This window comes from Cariama cristata, unplaced genomic scaffold (assembly GCF_000690535.1).
Source record: "Cariama cristata isolate BGI_N322 unplaced genomic scaffold, ASM69053v1 scaffold27080, whole genome shotgun sequence".
Lineage (NCBI taxonomy): Eukaryota > Metazoa > Chordata > Aves > Cariamiformes > Cariamidae > Cariama > Cariama cristata.
The window spans coordinates 26,434-32,443 of record NW_009594571.1 but is presented as its reverse complement, the minus strand read 5'-3'; positions in this window follow the sequence as shown (position 1 = coordinate 32,443).

Here is a 6,010-nt window from a genome sequence, read left to right as displayed (position 1 = left end):
CTCCATAAGATTCCTGTCTTGTAATGTCCAGAATTTAATTTTACAAGCTGCATAGGCAGGCTATGTAGTAAAGGGGAGGGCGATTTTCTGTCACATCTCAGTGCTATCTGTTGTAGTTGAAAAGAACGCAATAGGAAAACTAAACTGAGACAACTGAAAGCTGCTCTTGAACTATTCATTAGCGTTTGTGTGATGCTGGACTAGTCACCTCTGTCATACCTTTCACTTTGACGGTGTTTGTGGCTCTGTTGGGAGGTGGCATACAGCTTATGGTGCTGCAGGCTAATATTAGTAAGTGCTCAGTGTTCAGATCTATAGCTGAAGCTAGTGGGAGCTCTGCTTTCAGTTGGAGTTCTGTGAAAAAAAATTGATATCTTAATTTGGTTACTAAATAAATATACTTGTGTTTCTGTGCTTCAATTTGTTATTTAAAAAAAAAGCTAACTAGTATGTTCTTATTGCGAAGGATTGTTGGGGACAGTAAACTTGCAACTGCTTTTCTATAGATACTGTCATGAATACGGAAGACTGTATTGATGAGTATGAAACCAGTTCTGTCAGGAGTAGTATGTATTTACTGTATCATACTATGTGGAGATGGGACAACCTACTGAATGTTACATTGGCAACATTTTCCAAGGGTCTTAAAAAACAAAACAAAACAAAAACCACCAAAAAACTAAACCACCAAAAAACAGACCAAAATTAGGCTTCAGTTTGTGGCACAGGCACACCTCTCAACAATCTTTATGAATTGGAGTCGCTTAGACTTCTCTCTTAGTAACAGGTTGAGACACTATGTTGTAATTCTTTCATAGAGGGGAACAAGCCCATGCTTTGTAATTGTGTCAGATTTTGAAAATAAATAAATGCTGAGTCTGCATTCTTGGCTTTCAGTCCAGATGTTGGAGAAAAACATCTCTATTCTTTTTATTTCCTTAAACTGACTTGCTGTATCATCTCACTTCTAGCCTCTCTGCTGGTCTGGATCTTGGTTTAGCTTTCCAGTTGGTGTACTTATTAGTACCAGTATTTACTCCTTCCGGTTTATGTATTGCTTTTTCAAGTCATCCCTAATTGTCAGGATTTTCATGTAGTCTCTCTCCTTGCCAGGTTAAGCTTTTAGTTCTGATTTCTTGTCTGTTGTGTTCTCCTTCACCTTTTGTGTTTACGTTGTTCTGTGGTCAAGCCTACTGTTGTTATTACTCACCTCTCTATCCTAGTCGTCTTTAATTATTTTTACCATTTTATTTATAATTGTGACATACAGTTAATATTCCTCTATGTTTATGTTGTGCTGTGTTCTCCTCCATGTTGCTGTAAAGAGTCTTCCTAATGTCAGTTTTGTGTAGTGCCAAAATGGTTTGCAGAAGTTGCAAAAAGCAAATTTTTAAAGCCCTAAAGTGGAATAAAATACATGGACTTTCTGTAAATGAATTTGTAAGAGAATTAAGTTGTCAGATTAAAGCAAGTTCCTGTTGAATGTTTGCAACTGATACTTCTCAGACTTGTAAATTAGCCAGCTATGGGAACGTGCTCTCTTGTGAGGACTAAATGAACCATCCGTGACACCAGAATAAATGTCAGTGCCAGATCTAAATAAATGATGTACTGGGATAAGTCACTGTGGCTTTTGTAGAGAAGAAGGTATGTTTAAAGAAACTGAATTCTCAACAGAGTTGGTGAACATATGAAGAAGGCACTGTAATACTTTGAAAGCTAAGAAATTTTAAGCAAGATCTTGATCTAAGAACATTTAAATGTATTAAAATTTAAGGTAGTAAAAGGCAAGATTGCCTCAGGAAAACCAGGAAGCAAAAGATAGGAGTAAGTATCTCGTGAGAAACTTGCAAGTATGGTTTCCAAAGATAATACTTGTGCTTTTTGACATACCTGTAAATGGTCTGGCAGAGAGAGAAGGTGCAACATGGAGATATAACCAGGACAGCTGTTTCACAGAGGGTTGTGGAAGTAGCTATGAGTAAATTGCAGATCAAAGTCATTGTGGATATAGGGATCATAACATACTGGGAAAATACTCTCATCTATAATTCTGCTAAGGTAGTAATGAGCTGTAAATCTGCATTGAGGAAAGAAATTCACCGATCATTGCTGATTTCTCTGAAAATATGTGTTCAGTGCTCAACAGGAGTCAGAAAATGAAAGAGCGTGTTTAGGAGGTACTAGCAAAGCAACGGAAAGAAGGAAGGTATTATATTATACAAATCTGTGATGTATCTAAATTCTAAACACTGTGAGATTCTATAGTCATCACATTTCAAAAAGGTTGTACCAAAGTAGAAAAGATTGAAGAGGATGAGGAAAGCCCTAGTCTGACATCCAATTTTGCTGTGAATATCGTCACTGTCCCAATTTCCCATGCAGTGAGGAATCCCAGTTTTGTTTGAATAGTTTCTCATCTCTTTTTTGAATTCTCAAGTCTTCCTCAGTCTAAGACATTTGATTCATTTCTTTCTTTTTCCCCAAGGCCTTAGTTTTTCATTTCAGTTTGAGGCTCTGAGTTTCACATATCTTACTTTGTTTCTTGGTATTTTCTACTGCTTAAGGCTGTAGGTGGCAGTGATTTGATATTGCCACCTTGTTGATTAAAAATCAAGCTATTAAAGCTGATTGTATGGGAGGGAATGTCTTCTCAGTCCCCTTCCTCATTAAGTTTACTCACTAAATGAGATAATCTGCTGAACATATTTTATCTGTTTATGTCTGTCTGATCAAGGCAGAAACCAAAGTCTGCACTACTTTTTCTATTGGAAGATGTTCCTAGAAGTCACTAAAGTAATTTTGTAACCATCTTGCCTGTAGGCTTTTGTCCTTCTGAAATCTGAAGGTCTTAGGGAGAGTTTCTGCATCTGAGCTAACCAGTTCTCTTCTAGATATGGCAGATTTACCCGTCTGTCACTTCTTAAAGCTGTTAGTAGCTGGACTGTATTCGCTGATTAAAGTTTGTTCCATGTGTTAAGGTTTGTACAGTTTAAAGTGGAACTTCAGACATGTATATGCCCCTCGAGTTCAAGAATGCAATTCAGAAAATGACTGAATTTGTAAACACTTGAAAAACTATGGATGGTCTGAAGTTCCTGCAACATCTACAGTTCTGCTAGTGTGAATGCCCAGAGTTGCTAATGCGAGGCCTAAGTTGAGTGTCGTGGTGCTTACCTTGCATCTACAGCCTATTCAGGATCCTTGAGAGTCAGTAGCTGAAGCCCTTAAAGAGCCTGCGCAAATAAATGTGGTTTGAGCATGTTTGCAGCAGGAGGAAAAGATTAGGTTCAGCACAAAACATAGCAGCAAAGGCTACTTTAATTTGAAGGTAGGTGTGTTTAAATTAGTTATACCAAGGGGCAGGGGCAGGCGGTGTCACAAAGTGTAGGAACTTTCTGGTTCTGGTGAGCATGATGAGATGTCCAGGCAGGCACGGGCACTATTAATAAAGTTCCAGTTGGCCTTTGAAAAGAAAATGGCAGGGAACACCCTGCAGGCTACCAGAAAAATTTAATGACCTATCTGTTATGGAGGGCCCCTCGCAAAAAAAAGTCGCTATGAAGTTGATAATCATGAGAATTTCCTCATGGTCATGTCTGGATACCATTGGGGTAGAACATTCACTCAGGAATTAGGTAGATCCATGGTAAGTATTGTCCTCTCTCTCATGGAGTTAGGGTCTAGATTCAGTATCTTTCTAAATATAATTCTAGCCGTTACCTGGTGAAACTGTGAGAAATGTAAGGCTGGTGTATCTAGGGAGGTAGTCCTAAGAGAGATCATGACTCACTGCCTCAGTGCTTAAAGATACTCACTGGGGAGAGGAGAGTGCTTGTCCCCAGAACTGCATTTACAATTTGTTTAATGATACAGAATTCAGGTGTTCACGTGACCTTCTATTCAAGCACTTCCTACTGCCTGGTTTGGGTGTTACTCTGCTTGTTGTGCTTGATGTCATGAGGGACAGTCCTACCTGTCATTCTTTGCTCAAGCTTTGCTCAAACTGGGGTATTAAGGAGGGCTTATCAATTCTTTGTGAGGATATCAGCAAATAGTTGCTGGTCTCTGAATTTCTGTGACATGATTATTCTTACATATTGTATTAATTCAAAATACTAGAACATGAGTGCTTGGCTCAGGGTAGAAGAAACTCTCATGAGCCATCTGTTCAGATTAGGATCTCCGCTCTTACTTAATCTCCTTGAAAACATGCTTTTTGGGAAGCTGAAGAAAACTATGGAAATCAAGAATCTTAAATCTTTGATTTTGAAAAAAGAGATATCTTCCAGGATGAGAAAATGGTTGAGCTCTCCCCAGAGTTGCAAGTACCCATTATTTAAAACTTAGCAACATGTAAATCATCCATTACTTGAGCTTAATTTAACCTCTGCAATAAAGTATTTGTGCGTGTGTATATGTATGCCTACCTGTGATGGATGTCAGATTGGATGGCAAAACGATGTGCCAAGGCAGAACACACCAAATTTAGAAGAATAACATAATAACTTCCTTTTATTCAGGATTCTTTTTTGTGAGTGGGACTAAAGGATCTAAGCCAGCCATAGCTCATTTATTACTTTTTTTTTTTTTTAATGCTTTTGTAACTCTTACACCATTCTAAAGAATAATTTGTGGAAGACATCTGCTGTGATTTATCAATAATGGAAAGTGTTGGTATTTCTTCAGTTCTATGTTGTCGTTCCAGTTTCAGCACTGGTATGTGATGTTGCTTGCTTTTTTCCCCAGTCTTTTTACTGAAGTTAGCCCTTTTTGGAAACAACCACAGAGGTGGTTATCGCTAGTAATGGTAACCAGAGAAATACTTCACTTCATGTTACTAGACAACTCATTCTGTTTCTCTTTTTTCCTTTTTTTCTTCAGATTAAACTGATAAAACCTAGTTTAGTTATAAGTGGAACAGCAATTGATTACTGTAGATTTGAAGTTCTATAGTGTGGTTTCATTTTACTGATAAGTTCAGATCTTTTCATGTGAATCAAATTAGGAAATCACTTAAGGCAGGTTAAAACATTTTTCTGTTTCACATACAGTTGAATATTTCTACTTCATTGTTTACTACCTCAATTCAAGAAACTGTATTTACAGCGTACTGAAAATACCACCAAGATATAAATGATATGAAATTATTTTATTAAAGAAATTGATTTCATAAAAAATCAGAAAATAGTATTCTGTAGCACTAGTAGTAAAATTTATTTTTCCCCATATAAAGGCTCATTTATTTTTATAGCAATTTGATGACACATCTGCTTGCTTTATTCAGCTGAAAAGAAAATGTTGGTTCTTGGTGTTTTATAAAATTGCTTTGTTAAATTATTTTCAAAATCGTTCAACTTTTAACAAATGACATTTGATACTAACATTGGAAAGCAATTTCAGCTAATTAAGTAGATCCTTCTATAAACCATTGGAACATTAAGATGACAAACTGTTCATTCAGGATTATTTTAATTGGTACAATTATTGTAATTTTGTTGCAATTATGTGTTGAGCTTAAAGCTTTTGTTTAAATCATTTGAGGGTTTTTTGTTAATATACATAAGTAAGAAGAAAAGAAGTAAAATAAAAACTGAAGATAAGCATTATCTGTCTACTTTTTCATTACAGTGCTTTAGACAAGTATCTATTAAATTATTATTTTTAAAAAGTATGTTACATGTTTGCAGCAAATCTCTAGCAATGTTAAAATTGAGCAAGATCATTTGAAATATAACTTTTCTGGAAGGTTATTATGTTAATTCCAGTTTTGACACTGTTTAAATACCTTTTAATAAAAAGGGTGAAATTAACTTCTGAGGGATTTGCAAGTTGTATAAAACCTATTGATGTATTAATTTAAGAAGTGTAGCTCTTTAGTGATTATAGAAATTAAAAATGAAAAAGCTATAGAAGGTGCCACATTCATCACTCTGATTCCAGTGTTCTCTGCAATCATCTTTTGCCCAGGCCAGGTTTAAATAAATCACTTCCTTTAAGCAGACAATTT